This window comes from Eptatretus burgeri, chromosome 7 (genome assembly GCF_056783735.1).
Source record: "Eptatretus burgeri isolate ZD-2024b chromosome 7, Ebu_testis_v1, whole genome shotgun sequence".
In the NCBI taxonomy this organism is placed as follows: Eukaryota; Metazoa; Chordata; class Myxini; order Myxiniformes; family Myxinidae; genus Eptatretus; species Eptatretus burgeri.
Genome location: NC_140967.1, coordinates 2978514 through 3001649, shown reverse-complemented (window position 1 = coordinate 3001649; position 23136 = coordinate 2978514). Strand labels below are relative to the sequence as shown.

At 45.9% G+C, this 23136-nt stretch overlaps 1 long non-coding RNA gene across 5 annotated transcripts in view; it reads left to right on the top strand.

The window, feature by feature from the left end:
• LOC147022559 (uncharacterized) overlaps positions 1-23136 on the top strand; it is a 202283-nt gene that overhangs the window by 111784 nt on the left and 67363 nt on the right. For 4 of the 5 annotated variants that reach the window (XR_015059786.1, XR_015059787.1, XR_015059783.1 and 1 more), the window contains 2 exons: positions 794-870; positions 21362-21465. This is a non-coding gene — a long non-coding RNA (uncharacterized LOC147022559). The remainder of the gene's footprint in view (positions 1-793; positions 871-21361; positions 21466-23136) is intronic. The other variant, XR_015059788.1, reaches the window with a different exon arrangement.

Below are 23136 nucleotides of genomic sequence, written 5' to 3'. Positions count from 1 at the left end.
CTCAGAAGGATGACCGGCTCAGTCAACCCCACCTGGTATTAATTCAACAGCAAAGCAGGATTTGAACTCAGGACCTTAGCATCCCAAGGCCACCACCCTAACCATTAAGCCAACACCAGGCATAACTCCAGCATGTATACAAAAACATAGGGGCAATACCCCTGTGCACTCACCTGGTAGTGGCTGGATAAGATAACCAGGCAACCACTCGTAGCCATGGATGACCCACAAAATATATAACGGAGAAGAAAGTAAATACCTTTGGATTTTTTTTTAATTCCATGAACAAACTTTGGTACATTATGGGTGATGAAGGTTGTGGTCAAGTTTCATCGAAATTGTATGTGTAGTTTCTGAGAAGAAAGCAAATACCTATTTTGGGGGGCAATCCCCCCCTCATAGACCCCCCAGACCCTGATTTTTTTAATGGAATGAACAAGCTTTAGTATATCGTGGCTGATGAAGGTTGTGGTCAAGTTTTATCAAAATTGTGTGTATAGTTTCTGAGAGGAGAGCAAATACCTCTTTTGGGGGGCAACCCCCCCCATAGACCCCCTCGACCCTGATTCTTTAAAATGGAATTAACAAACTTTGGTACATCACGGGTGATGAAAGTTGAATTGGAATTGAGCTTGTCGTTTCTGAGAAGAATGCAAATACCTATGTTGGGGGGCAACCGCCGTAGACCCCCTTCAGGCCTGATTTGTTTTTTAATTCCATGAACAAACTTAGGGACATACACTGTGATGAACGTAGTGGTAAAGTTTCATCGAAATCATTTGTGTCGTTTCAGAGAAGTTGCAAGTATTTGTGGACGGACGGACAGACGGACAACAACCATCCCAGAAGCTCCGCGGAACTATGTTCCAGGTGAGAGAAAAATGTGCAGTTGAGAGTGAATTATGGAGCGGGGTGTGCACTTTGCAGTGGACTGTGTTGAGTGCATGTGGCAACTGAAAGTGCAGGGTGCACTCGGAAGTGTGTCATGGAGAGTGCATGGTGTACCAGTGAGTGTGCCGTGGAGAGTGCATGGTGTGCCAGGCAGTGTGTAGTGGAGAGTGCATGTTGTACCAGCTAGTGTGTAGTGGAGAGTGCATGGTGTACCAGAGAGTGTGTAGTGGAGAGTGCATGGTGCACCAGGGAGTGTGTAGTGGAGAGTACGTGTTGTACCAGGGAGTGTGTAGTGGAGAGTGCATGGTTTATCAGAGAGTGTGTCATGGAGAGTGCATGGTGTACCAGGCAGTGTGTAGTGGAGAGTGCGTGTTGTACCAGGGAGTGTGTAGTGGAGAGTGCACGGTGTATCAGGGAGTGTGTCATGGAGAGCGCATGGTGTATCAGGGAGTGTGTAGTGAAGAGTGCATGGTGTACCAGGGAGTGTGGTGAAGAGTGCATGGTTTATGAGGGAGTGTGTCATGGAGAGTGCATGGTATATCAGGGAGTGTGTAGTGGAGAGTGCATGGTTTATCAAGGAGTGTGTAGTGAAGAGTGCATGGTGTACCAGGGAGTGTGTAGTGAAGAGTGCATGGTTTATCAGGGAGTGTGTCATGGAGGGTGCATGGTATATCAGGGAGTGTGTAGTGGAGAATGCATGGTGTACCAGGGAATGTGTAGTGGAGAGTGCATGGTGTATCAGGGAGTGTGTAGTGAAGAGTGCATGGTTTATGAGGGAGTGTGTCATGGAGAGCACATGGTGTATCAGGGAGTGTGTAGTGAAGAGTGCATGGTGTACCAGGGAGTGTATAGTGAAGAGTGCATGGTGTACCAGGGAGTGTGTAGTGAAGAGTGCATGGTTTATGAGGGAGTGTTTCATGGAGAGCGCATGGTAAATCAGGGAGTGTGTCATGAAGAGTGCCTGGTTAATCAAGGAGTGTGTAGTGAAGAGTGCATGGTGTACCAGGGAGTGTGTCATGAAGAGTGCATGGTTTATCAGGGAGTGTGTCATGGAGAGTGCATGGTATATCAGGGAGTGTGTAGTGGAGAGTGCATGGTGTACCAGGGAGTGTGTAGTGGAGAGTGCATGGTGTACCAGGGAGTGTGTCATGGAGAGTGCATGGTATATCAGGGAGTGTGTAGTGGAGAGTGCATGGTGTACCAGGCAGTGTGTAGTGGAGAGTGCGTGTTGTACCAGGGAGTGTGTAGTGGAGAGTGCATGGTGTATCAGGGAGTGTGTCATGGAGAGCACATGGTGTATCAGGGAGTGTGTAGTGAAGAATGCATGGTGTACCAGGGAGTGTGGTGAAGAGTGCATGGTTTATGAGGGAGTGTGTCATGGAGAGTGCATGGTATATCAGGGAGTGTGTAGTGGAGAGTGCATGGTTTATCAAGGAGTGTGTAGTGAAGAGTGCATGGTGTACCAGGGAGTGTGTAGTGAAGAGTGCATGGTTTATCAGGGAGTGTGTCATGGAGAGTGCATGGTATATCAGGGAGTGTGTAGTGGAGAGTGCATGGTGTACCAGGGAATGTGTAGTGGAGAGTGCATGGTGTATCAGGGAGTGTGTCATGAAGAGCACATGGTGTATCAGGGAGTGTGTAGTGAAGAGTGCATGGTGTACCCGGGAGTGTGTAGTGAAGAGTTCATGGTGTACCAGGGAGTGTGTAGTGAAGAGTGCATGGTGTACCAGGGAGTGTGTAGTGAAGAGTGCATGGTTTATGAGGGAGTGTTTCATGGAGAGCGCATGGTAAATCAGGGAGTGTGTCATGGAGAGTGCATGGTATATCAGGGAGTGTGTAGTGAAGAGTGCATGGTGTACCAGGGAGTGTGTCGTGAAGAGTGCATGGTTTATCAGGGAGTGTGTCATGGAGAGTGCATGGTATATCAGGGAGTGTGTAGTGGAGAGTGCATGGTGTACCAGGGAGTGTGTCATGGAGAGTGCATGGTATATCAGGGAGTGTGTAGTGGAGAGTGCATGGTGTACCAGGGAGTGTGTAGTGGAGAGTGCATGGTGTACCAGGGAGTGTGTCATGGAGAGTGCATGGTATATCAGGGAGTGTGTAGTGGAGAGTGCATGGTGTACCAGGGAGTGTGTAGTGGAGAGTGCATGGTGTACCAGGGAGTGTGTAGTGAAGAGTGCATGGTTTATCAGGGAGTGTGTCATGGAGAGTGCATGGTGTACCAGGGAGTGTGTAGTGGAGAGTGCATGGTGTACCAGGGAGTGTGTAGTGAAGAGTGCATGGTTTATCAGGGAGTGTGTCATGGAGAGTGCATAGTGTACCAGGGAGTTCCCATTGAAGCAGAATACATGGTGAGTTGTTTGTGCAAGTACTGCTGACACGGAGCCTCACTTTTTGTCTACTTGTTCCACGTTCCAATGCAGGTGTGTATTACTTTATGTTAGTTTGTTTTCATGCTTCATGACTTTTCCAAAGCATGTTAATGTGAAATTGCTGAACAGGTGTATTTGATTGAGCAAGGGTTGCATTGCAGGCAACCTGGGAGAAAATGTACTTTCAAATGCACACCTGGCAGAAATTACCTGGGGGTTCTTGAGCTCGAGTTAGGTAATGATCCATGGTTAAGTAGTCATGTGATTCCACGTCTCATGGAGCTTCAGCTTTTGTCATAGAACGACAAACCTCCTGAGAAAGCTTTCCCAAGACTTTGTGAAGCTCCCAACATCACCTCTCAATCCCTCAGTCGTCCTACTCCTTCACTCTTCACAAGCCTTTCCCTCACCTCACCTTCATGCCTTTGCGGTCTGTGGTGAATGGACACTCTAGTATGAGGTCACAGAGGATCTGCGTCTCCTTCATATTTGGCATGTATTGGCAAGGACGCATGTCATTTTGAGTGTGGACAGCAGCTTCACTCCCATCGTAGAGGAATATATCAAGTGCTGAAATGACTGAAGGAGAAAGCTTAGGATGACCTCTCTAAGGTCAGTCATAACTACTGCACAGATGTAGATACCTCACAATGTGCAGTAAGCGTGCCGTGCCTCTCATGGGCAACTTTCGAATATGAAAATGACTGACACCAGATTCATTTCGATTAAACAAGATAGAAAGAAATGAAATATTCAGGTGTTTTTGAAAGTAGAAGATATTCAGGTATTTTGGAATTAGAATATATTCAGGTATTTTGGAATTAGAATATATTCAGGTATTTTGGAATTAGAATATATTCAGGTATTTTTGAAAGTAAAAGATATTCAGGTATTTTGAAAGTAAAAGATATTAAGGTATTTTGGAACTAGAAGATATTCAGGTATTTTTGAAAGTTGAAGATATTCCGGTATTTTGGAATTTGAAGATATTCAGGTGTTTTTTAAAGTTGAAGATATTCCGGTATTTTGGAACTCGAAGATATTCAGGTATTTTGGAAGTAAAATACATTCAGGTATTTTGGAACTCAAAGATATTCAGGTATTTTGGAAGTAAAATATATTCAGGTATTTTGGAATTAGAATATATTCAGGTATTTTGAAAGTAAAATATATTCAGGTATTTTGGAATTAGAATATATTCAGGTATTTTGGAATTAGAATATATTCAGGTATTTTGGAAGTAAAATATATTCAGGTATTTTGCAATTAGAATATATTCAGGTATTTTGAAAGTAAAATATATTCAGGTATTTTGGAATTAGAATATATTCAGGTATTTTGGAATTAGAATATATTCAGGTATTTTGAAAGTAAAATATATTCAGGTATTTTGGAATTAGAATATATTCAGGTGTTTTTGAAAGTTGAAGATATTCCGGTATTTTGGAATTAGAATATATTCAGGTATTTTTGAACTCAAAGATATTCAGGTAGTTTGGAAGTAAAATATATTCAGGTATTTTGGAATTAGAATATATTCAGGTATTTTGGAATTAGAATATATTCAGGTATTTTGGAACTCAAAGATATTCAGGTATTTTGGAAGTAAAATATATTCAGGTATTTTGGAATTAGAATATATTCAGGTATTTTGAAAGTAAAAGATATTCAGGTATTTTGGAACTATAAGATATTGAGGTATTTTTTGGAATTCAAGTATTTTGTGGGGTATTGGTTAACGAAGAACATTCAGGAATGTCACATAGCTTGTGGCACAAACCTAAGCAGACGCCGCTTGACCTAACTCCCAATCACAAGCCAGAGCACGTGTTGAACACAAAAGAAGCGATCACGACGTCACACAGGTAAATACGGTGAGGAATTCTACATCATACGCTCTGCTGTTCCGTATTACCCGACGATTCCATGTTATTCGAATCTCCTCTACTAACTTACAGTGAGGAGGGTTCTTTAAGTTCAGTTAATGAATCAAAGTTACTTGCTTACAAGGAAAACATATAAGGATAGCTTGAAACACAAAAGTAAACGAAGATTTATGAATAGGTTTTCACAAAATGATAAAGGGTGGACCCGTGTGAAGCCAAATGAGAAAAAGGGAAGATGCAGAGGCATTCTACTAGTAGGCCCATGTGAAGCCAGATGAGAAACAACAGAAGATAGAAGATCAAGAAGCCCTCGACTAGTTGGCCCGTGTGAAGCCAGATGACAAACAACAGAATATCAAGAGGCCCTCGACTAGTATCCAATCAATGATAAACAGGACCATGCATCTGCCTCCTACGGTGGAGGTACCAGCGATCCCATGCAAGCACCCAGGATCAGCTCAGGATGGACACAGAAGCATCGGATCACAATGACATGCCATACTCTTTGGAATTGCAAAGAAATGCAATCTGCAGGACATTTGAATTGAATTTCCTAGTGGCCTGATGCACTATGGAAGCTCAAAGGAATTTCGATGGATGATGCCTGACAAACCTCCAGTGGTTCTTAATTATGAAATGAAGAACTTCACATTAAATTTTAAAGCCAATGTAGCCTTTTCACCATATAGCAGAGCTGATGGAGCAAAATCAAAAGGTGTTCATGATTTGATGTGATAAAGAATGCCGTTTCTGAATGTTCTTCATTTCTTCATGACATGCGTGGCGTTCACCTGTATTGCAATGGATTTTGTTTCTCCACTGTTGGCCAAGGATCTTTCAGCACACCTGGCTTCCCCAGTACCTGGTCTATAGCCTGTGGATCTTTGGAATCTTGAATCAATAAGCTGAGGATGACGGTGTTGTGCTTTCAGAACTATAGACATGCTGGTGGTCTTGTCCGGCTTTCTATGTGGTCTGATTGTGCATCTCCCTTCCTCCACCCTCAGTGGATTATTCAGGATTGAACAAAATTGGGTACGTTAAAACAGCACGTGGAGGCCACGGGGAGATGTCCATGGGGGGGGGGGGTAGAGAGAGATGGGGGTTTGGGAGGAGGTAATTAATCATGAGAAGAGGTGGAGGAAAAGCAGCAGAAAGGAAGGCAGTGTGAGGGGAAGATAATGTGGTTAGAGGGGAAGGAAAGGCAGTGTGGGGGGTGGGGAAGAGAAGGGCGATAAAATGTTCCCAAACAGCAACATTTTCTTTTTAACTGCCGGGTTCTAAATATAACCAGGCAAGAACATTTAAAACCCACACTATCGACATGGCAAAGACCTGCCTGTATGCATGCATACACACATGTGACCTTTGCACCCATCCGGTCGGCTCACTGTGAATCTGATTCATACATGCTACAGTGCTCTCAACAGAGAGGGAGGGAGGGTGGGGGAACAGGGGTCGGAGAGAGAGAGAGGTCAGAACGAGAGAGAGAGAGGGGTCAGAGAGGGAGAGGGAGAGACGGGCAAGGGAAGAGTGTGTAGGGGGAGAGGGAGACAGGCAAGGGAAGAGTGTGTAGGGGGAGAGGGAGACGGGCAAGGGAAGAGTGTGTAGGGGGAGAGGGAGATGGGAGACAGGCAAGGGAAGAGTGTGTAGGGGGAGAGGGAGACAGGCAAGGGAAGAGTGTGTAGGGGGAGAGGGAGACGGGCAAGGGAAGAGTGTGTAGGGGGAGAGGGAGACGGGCAAGGGAAGAGTGTGTAGGGGGAGAGGGAGACGGGCAAGGGAAGAGTGTGTAGGGGAGAGGGAGATGGGAGACAGGCAAGGGAAGAGTGTGTAGTGGGAGAGGGAGATGGGAGACAGGCAAGGGAAGAGTGTGTAGGGGAGAGGGAGATGGGAGACAGGCAAGGGAAGAATGTGTAGTGGGAGAGGGAGATGGGAGACAGGCAAGGGAAGAGTGTGTAGTGGGAGAGGGAGACAGGCAAGGGAAGAGTGTGTAGTGGGATAGGGAGATGGGAGACAGGCAAGGGAAGAGTGTGTAGGGGGAGGGAGACAGGCAAGGGAAGAGTGTGTAGGGGAGAGGGAGACGGGCAAGGGAAGAGTGGGTAGGGGAGAGGGAGATGGGAGACAGGCAAGGGAAGAATGTGTAGTGGGAGAGGGAGATGGGAGACAGTCTAGGGAAGAGTGTGTAGGGGAGAGGGAGACAGGCAAGGGAAGAGTGTGTAGTGGGATAGGGAGATGGGAGACAGGCAAGGGAAGAGTGTGTAGGGGGGGAGGGAGACAGGCAAGGGAAGAGTGTGTAGGGGAGAGGGAGACGGGCAAGGGAAGAGTGTGTAGTGGGAGAGGGAGATGGGAGACAGGCAAGGGAAGTGTATAGGGGGGGAGGGAGACAGGCAAGGGAAGAGTGTGTAGGGGAGAGGGAGACGGGCAAGGGAAGAGTGTGTAGTGGGAGAGGGAGATGGAAGACAGGCAAGGGAAGAGTGTGTATGGGGAGACGGGCAAGGGAAGAGTATGTAGGGGGAGAGGGAGATGGGAGACAGGCAAGGGAAGAGTGTGCAGGCGGAGAGGGAGACAGGCAAGGGAAGAGTGTGTAGTGGGAGAGGGAGATGGGAGACAGGCAAGGGAAGAATGTGTAGTGGGAGAGGGAGATGGGAGACAGGCAAGGGAAGAGTGTGTAGGGGAGAGGGAGACAGGCAAGGGAAGAGTGTGTAGTGGGATAGGGAGATGGGAGACAGGCAAGGGAAGAGTGTGTAGGGGGGGAGGGAGACAGGCAAGGGAAGAGTGTGTAGGGGAGAGGGAGACGGGCAAGGGAAGAGTGTGTAGTGGGAGAGGGAGATGCGAGACAGGCAACGGACGTGTATAGGGGGGAGGGAGACAGGCAAGGGAAGAGTGTGTAGGGGAGAGGGAGACGGGCAAGGGAAGAGTGTGTAGTGGGAGAGGGAGATGGGAGACAGGCAAGGGAAGTGTATAGGGGGGAGAGAGACAGGCAAGGGAAGAGTGTGTAGTGGGAGAGGGAGATGGGAGACAGGCAAGGGAAGTGTCTAGGGGGGGAGGGAGACAGGCAAGGGAACAGTGTGTAGGGGGAGAGGGAGACGGGCAAGGGAAGAGTGTGTAGGGGGAGAGGGAGACGGGCAAGGGAAGAGTGTGTAGGGGGAGAGGGAGACAGGCAAGGAAAGAGTGTGTAGGGGGAGGGAGATAGGCAAGGGAAGAGTGTGTAGTGGGAGAGGGAGATGGGAGACAGGCAAGGGAAGTGTATAGGGGGGGAGGGAGACAGGCAAGGGAAGAGTGTGTAGGGGAGAGGGAGACGGGCAAGGGAAGAGTGTGTAGTGGGAGAGGGAGATGGAAGACAGGCAAGGGAAGAGTGTGTATGGGGAGACGGGCAAGGGAAGAGTATGTAGGGGGAGAGGGAGATGGGAGACAGGCAAGGGAAGAGTGTGCAGGGGGAGAGGGAGATGGGAGACAGGCAAGGGAAGAATGTGTAGTGGGAGAGGCAGATGGGGGAGAGGCAAGGGAGGAGTGTGTAGGGGAGAGGGAGACAGGCAAGGGAAGAGTGTGTAGTGGGATAGGGAGATGGGAGACAGGCAAGGGAAGAGTGTGTAGGGGGGGAGGGAGACAGGCAAGGGAAGAGTGTGTAGGGGAGAGGGAGACGGGCAAGGGAAGAGTGTGTAGTGGGAGAGGGAGATGGGAGACAGGCAAGGGAAGTGTATAGGGGGGGAGGGAGACAGGCAAGGGAAGAGTGTGTAGGGGAGAGGGAGACGGGCAAGGGAAGAGTGTGTAGTGGGAGAGGGAGATGGGAGACAGGCAAGGGAAGTGTCTAGGGGGGAGGGAGACAGGCAAGGGAAGAGTGTGTAGGGGAGAGGGAGACGGGCAAGGGAAGAGTGTGTAGGGGGAGAGGGAGACGGGCAAGGGAAGAGTGTGTAGGGGGAGAGGGAGACAGGCAAGGAAAGAGTGTGTAGGGGGGGAGGGAGATAGGCAAGGGAAGAGTGTGTAGTGGGAGAGGGAGATGGGAGACAGGCAAGGGAAGAGTGTGTAGGGGAGAGGGGGACAGGCAAGGGAAGGGTGTGTAATGGGATCGGGAGATGGGAGACAGGAAAGGGAGGCGTGTGTGGGGGGAGAGGGAGCCAGGCGAGGGAAGAGTGAGCAGGGGGAGAGGGAGTCGGGCAAGGGAAGGGTGTGTAGGGGGAGAGGGAGAGGGGCAAGGGAAGAGTGTGTAGGGGGAGAGGGAGACAGGCAAGGGAAGAGTGTGTAGGGGGAGAGGGAGACGGGCAAGGGAAGAGTGTGTAGGGGGGAGGGAGACAGGCAAGGGAAGAGTGTGTAGGGGGAGAGGGAGACAGGCAAGGAAAGAGTGTGTAGGGGGAGGGAGATAGGCAAGGGAAGAGTGTGTAGTGGGAGAGGGAGATGGGAGACAGGCAAGGGAAGAGTGTGTAGGGGAGAGGGAGACAGGCAAGGGAAGAGTGTGTAATGGGATAGGGAGATGGGAGACAGGCAAGGGAAGAGTGTGTAGGGGGAGAGGGAGACAGGCAAGGGAAGAGTGTGTAGGGGGAGAGGGAGACGGGCAAGGGAAGAGTGTGTAGGGGAGAGGGAGATGGGAGACAGGCAAGGGAAGTGGAAAGGGGGGAGGGAGACGGGCAAGGGAATAGTATGTAAGGGAGATGGGAGACAGGCAAGGGAAGAGTGTGTAGGGGAGAGGGAGATGGGAGACAGGCAAGGGAAGAGTGTGTAGGGGAGAGGGAGTTGGGAGACGGGCAAAGGAAGAGTGTGTAGGGGGAGAGGAGAGAGGGGAGGATTCCGGTAGATGTGACACAGTTTGATGTACATCCGAGAGATAGCACACACATTGATGAATGAACCTGCCTGTGAAACACAGGGATGACAGTTTAGAGCTAGGTCAGGATTCGAACCCAGGCGAGACAGCTTTGAGCAAGCATGTCTGAGTGTGTTTTTGTGTTATCTTATTTTGGTTATTCCTGATGAGCACCCCCTAAATTATCTTCAAAAGGTTTGTTTAAATGAACCCAAACACCCAATTTTATTCATTCACCGCCTTGGAGTTCCCTTAGTATGCATGCAAAGTTTTGCGGGCACTAGGTTTCATGGTTTTGGAGTTATGGAGTAGATGGACGGATAGACTAACTGAGGGACTGATGGATGGACACACACTGACATTTATTATTATAGATATGTTGTTTTGGTTCCGGGGAACTCCATGGTGGTGCATGAATGAAAATTCAATCCTGGCAGGGTTCGCACTCCTTCGCGTGTTCCCGTTTTCAGTGGGTTGGCAGCATCAAGAGGGGGTGGGGGGGGGATTCTCATGCCCTCGATGCATACTTGAGTTAAGTTACCGTATCAGGTACAGTCGAGTGGAGCTGCCGAGTATGCACTGACTAATATGAGCAAATTTGTGGGGCAGAACTTCCCGGAAAAGCTGTGTGCGGACTGCACTGGACCGATGGAAGAAAAGACAATGAGCTGGGTACATTTATAATACTAAAAGGGAATTCGGTAGAGCACATACCTCTGCCACGGAATGCCTGATCCATTTGAACATATTGAGCCCAATACATTTTTGAAATTTCGTGCTTTCTAGTACAATTTAAGTTTTAGCCCTATCTTTCAATGGTGAAAAATCACTTAAAAGATTAAATAACTCATATCCAGATCCGGATTCAGATCTTCACCAAAATTGAATCATTTCTTCCTTGTCACACACCTAACCTGTCCACCAAGTTTCATACGAATCCGTCCACAACCTTTTGAGATATCGTGCTATATATCATTTTTGGCCCTTCCTCTCAATAGTGAAGAATCTCTTTAAAAATTATATTAGTCGGATCCGGATCTTCACCAACATCTAATCGGTTCGTCCTCATCACACACCGAACCTGTCTACCAAGTTTCATCCAGATCTGTGCACAACTTTTTGAGATATCCTGCACAAAAACAGACAGAGAGGGGTATAAACATAACCTCCATCACCTTCGGTGGTAGAGGTATTATACAATATTTTATTATACAATAAGCAATTTATTATATAAGTGAAATGCAAATATTTACAAAAGGGAGAATAGAAGACAATGCAGAACTAACCCGATACAAGGAACTTCTACAATCTTATTAACATTAACACGACAGGCGCCATTAGATACACACACCCGAGGAAAATCGAGAGCAAAGAAAGATCGAGAAAGTATGAGATGTTAACGATCTCTATGGTTCCTGGCGTGGCCTATGGGCCCAAGATTCCCAATCGCTTAGGAGGGGGAAGGGGGGTGGGGGATGAAAACTGGGGGTCTCTGAGGTGTGTGTGTGTGTGTGTGTGTGTGTGTGTGTGTGTGTGTGTGTGTGTGTGTGTGTGTGTGTGTGTGTGTGTGTGTGTGTGTGTGTGTGTGTGTGTGTGTGTGTGTGTGAGAGAAGGATGCAAATGAGGTGCAATGAAATGCAGGTGGGGTGCAGAGAAGGAAAAATGAGAAGAGGTGCATGTCGGCAGGGTTGTGCTTTCAGCTTTTGTGCGTCCAAAGCAGCCGAGACAGGAGACAAGAGATATAATGCGTGAGAGGAAAGTTTAACAATGATGTGTGAGGAGGTCTGGAAATGTAAATGCTAATGGTCTATGATCAGTCTGGCGTTCCACCCACTCGTCCGTCCACCCAGTGCTCTGCTCCGCCTGCTCCATTCCGCCTTCCTCCTCGTGCCACTGAACAAGCCAGAACTCTCTCTTCGCCCAGCACACAGCACCCAGACCTCAGCAACTAGACCTCAGCAACTACCTCTGACTCTCAACCAACCTCTTGCTACTCAACCATGCCTCAACTCTTCTTCAGAAACTTTTCAGGGTGTTTTATAGACTTCTGGCGAGGGAGGAGCCCAAAGTTGGATCAGGACGATCGGTAGGCGTTTCCCAGCACCCCCATTGGTGCACGGATGCTTTCCCAAGAAGTAGTCCCGCCCCTGCGAGGCTCCAAAGCCAAAAATGGCCTCATTCACCCCCGAAGTCGGCCATGCGACGGAACTCCGAGATTAACATGGAGTGTGAGTTTCTGGGAGTGCTTTCAGACCATGAACATGTGCTGGGTACCAAATGTGGGTCATGATTAAGTGCAGCGCCAGGGGATGTTGAATGGATTCCAGTGCATACTTGCACTTCGAGCTACATGGCAAAACGTTTCGAACACAAGCATCGGCCATGGTGGGTAGCGTCCATGGTTCCCCTGGTATCTTCAAAGGAGAGTGGTTAGCATCCGGGGTGCTGACTGTGGTTGCGGCATTCTTAGCGGTTGTTGTGAGGTGGTTGAAGTGTTGTGGTGAGGTGGTTGAAGTGTTTGGAGCAGTTGTGGTGAGGTGGGTGAGTGTAAGTTATTGACGGGATTTTTGGGAAGGTGTTGTGGTGGTCGTATGAAGGTTGTAGCGTTGTGGTTCGAGTACAGAGAAGGTTAGAACAAAGTGTCCGTTGGGGAATGGTGCGTGGTTTGAACAGGGTTTTGGCAGCAAATGCTAATGAGGCTGGCTGTTAACGAACGTGCATGCGTGCGTGAAGGAGAGGTGGTGTGTGTGAAGTAAAATAAAAAAATAGATAAAGGAACAGAGGGTGGAATTAAACACTAAGGTAGAAGCCTTCACAACGCATTTTGTCCCATGTACCCACTAGCCATGAGGAAAGGCTGACTAAAACGAATACTCATGAAATAACTATCTGGGGAGCACTATATGTTGTATGCATTTGCCTTGAGGAGTGCCGGCTTCACAGAACCGCAACAACATCGAGACGAAGAATGAGTGAACGCATCGCTGTGATGAATACATTGTGTTATTCTATCCGTTGAGATTATTTTTATGATCCTGTTGAATGAGTAAAGTTAATGTGATAATGAGTAAAGTTATTGTGATATTGTGTAAAGTTTATTGTGATATTGTGTAAAATTCATGTGACAGTGTAAAGTTGATGTAATAATGTGTAAAGTTGATGTGATAATATGTAAAGTTCATGTGGTATTGTGTGAAGTTCATGTGACAGTGTAAAGTTGATGTGATATTGTGTAAAGTTCATGTGACAATGTGTAAAGTTGATAATGTGTAACGTTGATGTGATAATGTGTAAAGTTCATGTTGTATTGTGTTAAGTTCATGTGGTATTGTGTAAAGTTGATGTGATAATATGTAAAGCTCATGTGGTATTGTGTAAAGTTCATGTGGTATTGTGTAAAGTTCATGTGGTATTGTGTAAAGTTGATGTGATAATATGTAAAGCTCATGTGGTATTGTGTAAAGTTCATGTGGTATTGTGTAAAGTTGATAATGTGTAAAGTTCATGTAACAATGTGTAAAGTTGATAATGTGTAAAGTTGATGTGGTATTGTGTAAAGTTGATGTGGTATTGTGTAAAGTTGATGTGGTATTGTGTAAAGTTGATAATGTGTAAAGTTCATGTAACAATGTGTAAAGTTGATAATGTGTAAAGTTCATGTGGTATTGTGTAAAGTTGATGTGATATTGTGTTAAGTTGATGTGGTATTGTGTAAAGTTGATGTGGTATTGTGTAAAGTTGATAATGTGTAAAGTTCATGTAACAATGTGTAAAGTTGATAATGTGTAAAGTTGATGTGGTATTGTGTAAAGTTGATGTGATATTGTGTTAAGTTGATGTGGTATTGTGTAAAGTTGATGTGGTATTGTGTAAAGTTGATAATGTGTAAAGTTCATGTAACAATGTGTAAAGTTGATAATGTGTAAAGTTCATGTAACAATGTGTAAAGTTGATAATGTGTAAAGTTCATGTGGTATTGTGTAAAGTTGATGTGGTATTGTGTAAAGTTGATGTGATATTGTGTAAAGTTTGTGACGATGTGTAAAGTTTGTGATAATGTGTAACGTTCATGTGATGTGTAAAGTTGATGTGACGATGTGTAAAGTTTGTGATAATGTGTAAAGTTCATTTGATGTGTAAAGTTCATGTGACAGTGTAAAGTTGATGTGGTATTGTGTAAAGTTGATGTGATAATGTGTAAAGTTCATGTGATGTGTAAAGTCGATGTGATATTGTGATCGATGTTTTGATTGCACTGTACTTGTAATTGCGAGATATTGGACTCGCTCCAGCTTGGACATGGCCGAACACAAACATTTGGTTGAGCGCAAACAGCAAGCTAAGCAGAAAGCACATACCGTTTCCTAAATACTGTCCTCCATTGGCCAGCACTCAGCAGATACTCAAGCCAAGAACGATCTCGTGTGCAGAGGAGAGGGAAGTGTGTGAGAGGGAGTGGGGGGGAGGGGGGAGGGGGGAGGAACAAAGAAGAGGTTTCTGTGCATGGATGGTTTTCACAAATAAAGGAATGATTGCTGACTTCCATTCTCAGGAGAACGAAAAACTTTTTGTCAACAAACTCGAGGCTCGTGGAAAAGCAAGGTGCCAGGGTAAAAAGGCCAACGTAGTGACAGAGAGGCAGTACGTGAGCCACAGGGGGGTAGGAGGTGGAAGGGCAAGAAACACAATCACCTGAAAGTAAGAGGGTTGGGTTTGGCAGGGTTCATGGGGGTATAAAAGGATTGTGCCTTTGGATGGGGGATGACATCAGAGGATGCTGGGTCACTTGCTTTGAAGCCCCCGGAGGGAAGAGCCGTGTTTTTTTGTTTTCGGATGCTGTTTGGAGCTGTGGTCACAATAAAGAAAGAGGAAACACAGCGGAGGCCTTCATAGGAACACATGTTGGAGAAGGAACACTAGATCCTGAGAATAAATTGGAATGTGTGAGTGACTCGAAGCATCCTCTGAAGTTGTTCCTCGTCCCTGAATGAAGGCCCTTCGTTCCACCAGCTGAAAAACAGTCTTGGATAACAACATATTGCGTCAGCTTGGGGCCACTTTTGAACTCCGTGATGGCTTCACTCCCAAATAAAGTAAAATTTGAAAGTAGAGCCAGCTTGGAGTAAGGGCATGAAGCCGATCCCATGCATTGCCCGCAGCACACACAGTTCATGAGTGCGGAATGTGGGAGAGTGCAATTTTAGAAGCCCGCTGGCTCCAGCCGTGCGTTAGGCCTCTCTGTGCTGAAGCCTGTTTGAGTGAGGCACTTCCTTTCTGCTGGCTCAGTTTGTTTTCCTTTTGGATCAGAAAAGTTTATGTCATCGCCCATGAGTGCTCACACGTGCCATAAACATTCTACTCTCAGCTCGCTTGCCGAGCCGAAGGCTTTGGAGCGAAGTTTGCAGGAAGACAAAGGCCGGCCTGGAAGCAATATTGCGACCTTTCTGACACCACATGCTCCGGGTTGCCTCTGGCCGAATGCTCATCATGCTGTCTTGTATTTGCTCACACCATTCTCCCCATGCACCGTGGCAGCGATTTCAGGCACAAACAGTGCTCCAAAAGATAAATGTGTGCAGATATGTGAGAGCAGAGAAAAGATGATGCACTCACATAATTGCAAGCGACACACACACACACACACACACACACACACACACACACACACACACACACACACACCAACGTGTGTGTGTGTGTGTGTGTGTGTGTGTGTGTGTGTGTGTGTGTGTGTGTGTGTGTGTGTTTTTGTCTGTTCGCTCACCTCGAGCCCAAACTGCTCAACTGATCGTTCTGAAATTTTCAGACATTAATGTCACCGACCCTGCCATGGTCCCGCAATGAAGTTTCGTAAAATTTGGTCGACTGCAAAGGTCTACAGAGGCCAACAGGCCAATTTGAGACAAATTTTCTGAAATCCTTAAATTTCATCAGATTGACTTGAAATTTGAACAGGATTTGCATTTCAGGTCATTGAATTCAACGAGCCAATTATTTTTGAGGTCAACATTGACCAAAACGTCAACATAGGCCAAAGGTCAACAACTCAGGTGGTATTTCTAAAATCCTCATTTGCATCCGATTGACTTGAAATTTGAAGAGGATTTATATTTCAGGTCACTGAGTTCAACCAACCAATTATTTTTGAGGTCAAATTTGTTTTATGGATTTTGCAAGTATCGTGCTCTCCACGATGTCTTCTTGTTTGTTTGTCTGCTTGTCTGTGCAGGATATCTCAAAAAGTTGTGGACGGATCCGGATGAAATTTTGTGGACAGGTTCGGGGTGTGACAAGGACGAACTGATTGGATTTTGGTGAAGATTCAGATCCGGATCTGACTAAGAAAATATTTTAAGTGATTCTTCACCATTGAGAGATGGGGCTAAACCGATATATAACATGATATCTCAAAAAGTTGTGGACGGATTTGGACGATACTTGGTCGACATGTTGGGTGTGTGACCACGACAAATTGTTTCGATTTTGGTGAAGATCCTGATCAGGATCCGGATCCAACTACTGTAATTTTAAAAGTGATCCTTCACCATTGAGAGATAGGGCTCAAAAATGATATATAACATGATATTTCAAGCATGTATCGGGCCCGATATGTTCTCGTGGAGCAGGAATTACATGGCCGAGGTTTGCGCTCTCCCGAGTGCCCTTCTGGTTTTGTTCTGATTTTCTTGTGTCATTATGAATTTTGCTCGATTCTGTGTTTGTTGTTATTTGTTTGCCTTTTCCTCCATTTACTTCCATTTCAAGTAAGAGAAATGTATTTTTGTAATTTGAAGGAAATTAACTGGATCGTAAACTGAACATCACTTCTTCATGATTACATTGATAACTTGGATGGGGGAAGATAAGAGGTGGTGGTGAACTGCTGTTTTGAAGGCTTGGATGGAGGAGTGGGGTTGAAGAGAGTGTGGGAGTTTGTTCCAGAGGTAGGAAAAAAAGAGGAATGAAAGAGTGAAGGTGAGCAGTGTTTCTTGATTTTGGCAGTTTCTCCAGAAGGGATTTTTTGGCAGACCTTGACCACCCTGCGGGAATATAGAGGGTACACAGTACAGACAGAGCGGGGTGGTGGGGGGGGGCGTAGAGGAGACGGTAGAATACAGAAAGACCACTGACCTGCCTGCGGTGAGAGATTGAGACGCCCAAAGACTCAGCGTCAACGCGGGAGATACCAATGATCCCAAATGCCTTGATTTCCACAGCGTGAAGCCGAGAAAGGTGAGAGGCAGGAGCACCTGTTTGTATACAAATATGTTTTTTGTTGTTGTTTTTGTGTACAATGTCGTGGATCATGAAGGAAACAGAACAAAAGAAACAGTAGAATGAGAGGAGGAAACACCAACAGCGTGGATGCGGGACAAAACAGAGGGAGACTTGGAGAAATGATCCATGAGGAAAGATTGAGGGTAAGGGGAGTACACAAAAATAAGGGATGTATCGACAAACTCTTATGAAGGAAAAAGTGAAAACTTGGAAAAAGGTCGGTTTGGTGAGAGTTACCATGGGAAGAAAAGATCATTGTTGTGGATGAGGGATGACCCGAGATGGTGGTGAACAGCTGTCGTGATATCTGTCAGGTAGTAGCTTGCTTGATGTTGTGGTATTTGTAAGCATTCGTAAACGCCTGTAAATTAACGATTAAAATTGACGGTTACGTGTTTTAAGTTTCGTTTAGCACAGATCGGTAAATTGTTATAAACTGCTTGATGTAATGAACTAATTTTGACTGTTGATGGCAGTATTGTACTGTAAACTGCCTGGTGAGATTGGTGAAGATGCTGGAACGTTCTCAAATGAAACATTCAGTATGGACTTCAATCACATTTGCTGGAAGGCACGGGATTGTTCTGTGATACTATATAAACCCGTGAGAGCGTGTGTATAGAGACAGGTGACATGTGACGAGCTGTATGTGTTTCCATCGTCCCCGTGCTCGATTTAACTCTGCGTGAATGAGGTGTTAATGTCCAGAGCAGTTGTTAATGCGTGGAGCCAATCATAACCAGGTTGATTAAAACTCATTAAGACTGTGTATTGGGAAAGAATTCCTTTGAGCTCTTTAATCATCTTGGACGGGCCACCTTACAAGAGAGGACACTACGATGGGAATTGAAGGACTGAAAGCCCTGAAGGACGAGGTGTAGATGCGTGAGTTGTGCCGGCAGGACTGGGACACTGGGCCGTGGAAACAACTCAATGCAGTAATTGGGTTTGGGAATTGTTTGTGATGGTAAACTTCCTCATTTGACTGTGTCTGTTTATTTGAAATGCAAGTTTCAAAAATATTACGCTGTTGATGTGGTCACTGTAACGTCACTCAGAAGTTACAGACACCAACTGACAAAGATCCATTCGAGTGGTAGATGGCCTGTACGTTTGTTCGTTCATGACTCTCGATTGCAGTCGCTCGAGATCGAGCTAGGTTCGGTACCATAAACAACATACATACACCAAAGGGAAGGAAACCCCTGAGGTGCGCGTATCACCCCACCCTTGACAAAGTCCTGGAGGGAAGAATGAGATTAAAGAGAATGTGGAAGTTGGTTCCACAGATGGTGAGAAAGAGGAACAAATGGGTGGAGGTGAGCAGTAATCTTGGATTTAGGTAGTTTCACCAGAAGGGGATTGATGGTGTTATGATCTTCAATGATCTTGAAGGCCTTGGTTTCCAGGGCATCAAGCTGAGCAGGGTATGGGGCAGGGAAGCCAGCCCAGATGGGGGAGAGCAGTACTCCATGAAGCTGAAGATGAAGGCCTTGTGGATGGACAAGAGTTCAGGTGTACCAAGGAAGGACCTCGCACCACCGATGATGACCAGTCAATGACTGGCTTTGGAGGCCAACTTAGATATGTGGTTTACCCAGGAAAGATCTTGGATGAAAGATGAGGCGAAAAGTTTGAGTGACTCAACTTATTCAAGAGGATTGTAAAATAAGTACATGGGAGGGTTTGACACATGGTCCTTTCAGAGAGGGATAGTGAGAGTGTGACATTTGTCAGGATTGAAAGATATATTCCAAGTGTTTGACTATGTCATGATTCTATCAAGGTTTGAAGAGAGGGAAGAGGCTGCAGCCTGTCTTTTGGAAGGATGACAGATATTGCGTCAGAGGGTGTAGTCATCAGCAAATAGATAAAGAGAATTTTTCAGAGATCATTGATGAAGATCAGAAATAGGACTGGGCCCAGAAAAATGACTTGGGGTACTCCAGCCTTGAAAGGGAGAGGAGATGAAAGGATTCCGTTGAGTGTCACACATTGGCTCCGAGAGTAGAGGAAGTCAGTAAGCCATGTGCAGTTGGGCTTGTATGCCATAGGCAGAGAGTTTGGAGAGCAAGGCAGGATGCCAGACTCTATCAAAAGCATGATGTATGACCAGAGAGACAGCACTGATCCCATGTCTGACATTGAGGGTCTCTTCCATTGTTGGGTGACTGGAAGCAGCATGTCCAGAGTGACCTGGTATGAATCGGAATTCATGATCTGAGATGAGATTGTTGGAGAAAAGGAAGGTTTGCATATCAACTGCGATGATGGATTCCATGACCTTGCTGATTATTGGTAGTAAGCTGATAGGTGTGTTGTGAAGGGGATCCGTTTTTGCATCTTTTTAATGCATTGCAGTGATGTTGATGGATTTTCAGGCAGCTGGAAGATGACCAGGCACAAATGACAGGTGAAAAGGGGCAGAGAGAGGATGTGCATGAGAAGTGGAGCAGGTGTTTGATGAGCTGATGTCATGAGCTGAACATGAGCCATCCAGTCCAGTTCCAGAATCAGTCGAGGGTTGCCAGAAACTTCAGCTTCTCAGGTGCCAAAGACACAGCGGTCAGTAGTTGAGTACAATCGGGAAGGATGGGGACACAAGACTTGGAAGCAAACACAGAATTGACGCATTTAGCCTTTTCACGAGTGGAGTTGGCTGTGGTGCCATTTGAAGTGAGGGAAGGGATGGAGGGAGAACATTCACCAAAGACAGACTTAACAAGGTGGCACCAGGTTTTCGAGGATGGAGACAAGTTGGAAAGTTTAATCCTGAGTTTGTTCAGATGTTGGTTTCTGGCTCTCCTGGCAGTAGGCACATACTTGTTGCGGACTTTGTGGCATGACCTGAGATTACCTTCGGTCAGCTTTGCCTTCCAGAAAGAGAAGGTAAGTCGTTTCAGAACAACAGCCTCACCAGAGGATTCAGTGTACCATTGGTGGGAAGAAGGGTAGCATAACTGAAAATGAGATGAATCTGCACATGAATGAGGGAGAGGAGCTTTCTGTGGAAGAATTCCCAGGCTAAGTTAATATCAAGTGCAGTAGTTATGCGAGACCAGTCCTGGAGAGAGATGGCTGCTTACAGTCCCTGCCAGTCCGCTTGAGTGAAATGCCAGACTTGCCGGTGTTGAGGCAGCTCTCTGAGAATAGCCAGAGAGATGTTGACTTTCAGAAGTACGTGATCACATGAACTAACTGGAGCAGAGGAAGAGCAGGAGACATTAGCAGGGAAGTTTTGCCATTGGCATTTCACATCGTGTTCAGTTTGAGATTTTAGAATATGCCTTGTGGAGCAAAGCCTCATGGGTATCAGTATGGTTGCGGATGGACACCCTCAATGCCATTCAATCAGAAACTGCTGCAGATACATCACAGTGTTTGACAGGTCATTCTTCAGGTCATGGACCTATTGTTTGGATATCTCTTTGTCCAGCAAATAGTTTATCGGATCGCATTCCCGAAACTAAGAAGGTTAGCAGTTAATTCAATGGTCTTTCGTGGCTTATTTACATGGGCCATGATGAAACCCACCACTGCACAATACAATCAGCTTGTGGGCCTTTTGATGGCACCTCGTATGTTGATGATAATTATAGCATGACGGCACTGGATATCTTATAGATCAGGAGTTGGTTCTCAAATAGAATATTGAGTTACATTTCCAACTTTTATTGTGTGTTTTGATTAAAATGTAAGGATAGGTTTTGGCTTTAAATGTTTTTTGTTTTTGTTTTTTTTACACAAAATTGATATTCATGGAAGAGTGAGGTGGGAGAAGTTTAAAAATGCAATTTGCTGACATTGGGCAGTGGGGGTAACAGTGGGGCATAACCAGGAAGAGAAAAGAGTAGAGAGAGGAGGGGTGGGTACACACTATACAGTAACCAACAGGTAAGACTTGGGTTAGGGTGGGTTAATGGGGTGAGAGAACATTGTGGGTAGCAGTCGTTAATGCTATGATTAATATTAATTCTTTAATATTTGGTGGTAGCTGTGTGCCGTCGATATCGTATTTCATTAATTTCATGATATTTCGTTTCGAAGCTTGAAGAGTCTGAATTTGCTGAGTCATTATGAGCTCTTTGCATCGTGTGAAGTCTCCATTAATGTGAAGCGTGTACTTCGTCTGACAGGCAGCGTACTCTACCATGCAGCACTGCCTGCAGAGTAACAAGATCAGAGATTGCATTCATATATTATAGCGTCGAGAAGTGCACCCAGAGTAAACCATTCAAAGGTGAGTAAACTAACACCGACATTGTTATACTGCTGAACTTTCCAGGTCAAAATCCAAACTTATCGATTACATCTTCCAAGCTCTTTTTTGAAAGTGATATATCCCACCAGTTTGTGCACACGTGATATATCCCATCGGTTTGTGCACACGTGATGCATCCCACTGGTTTGTGTACACGTGATACATCCCACCGGTTTGTGCACACGTGATGCATCCCACCGGTTTGTGCACACGTGATACATCCCACCGGTTTGTGCACACGTGATACATCCCACCAGTTTGTGCACACATTATATATCCCACCAGTTTGTGCACACATTATATATCCCACCGGTTTGTGCACACAATATAAATCCCACCGGTTTGTGCGCATATTATATATCCCACCGGTTTGTGCACACATGATATATCCCACCGGATTGTGCACACATTATATATCCCACCGGATTGTGCACACATTATATATCCCACCGGATTGTGCACACATTATATATCCCACCGGTTTGTGCACACATGATATATCCCATCGGTTTGTGCACACATTATATATCCCACCGGTTTGTGCACACGTGATACATCCCACCGGTTTGTGCACACAATATAAATCCCACCGGTTTGTGCACACATTATATATCCCACTGGTTTGTGCACACGTGATACATCCCACCGGTTTGTGCACACATTATATATCCCACCGGATTGTGCACACATTATATATCCCACCGGTTTGTGCACACAATATAAATCCCACCGGTTTGTGCACACATTATATATCCCACCGGTTTGTGCACACATTATATATCCCACCGGTTTGTGCACACATTATATATCCCACCGGTTTGTGCACACATTATATATCCCACCGGTTTGTGCACACGTGATACATCCCACCGGTTTGTGCACACAATATAAATCCCACCGGTTTGTGCACACATTATATATCCCACTGGTTTGTGCACACGTGATACATCCCACCGGTTTGTGCACACATTATATATCCCACCGGTTTGTGCACACAATATAAATCCCACCGGTTTGTGCACACATTATATATCCCACCGGTTTGTGCACACATTATATATCCCACCGGTTTGTGCACACATTATATATCCCACCGGATTGTGCACACATTATATATCCCACCGGTTTGTGCACACGTGATACATCCCACCGATTTGTGCACACATTATATATCCCACCGGTTTGTGCACACATTATATATCCCACCGGATTGTGCACACATTATATATCCCACCGGTTTGTGCACACATTATATATCCCACCGGTTTGTGCACACATTATATATCCCACCGGTTTGTGCACACGTGATACATCCCACCGATTTGTGCACACATTATATATTCCACCGGTTTGTGCACACATTATATATCCCACCGGATTGTGCACACATTATATATCCCACCGGTTTGTGCACACATTATATATCCCACCGGTTTGTGCACACATTATATATCCCACCGGTTTGTGCACACGTGATACATCCCACCGGTTTGTGCACACAATATAAATCCCACCGGTTTGTGCACACATTATATATCCCACCGGTTTGTGCACACATTATATATCCCACCGGTTTGTGCACACATTATATATCCCACCGGATTGTGCACACATTATATATCCCACCGGTTTGTGCACACGTGATACATC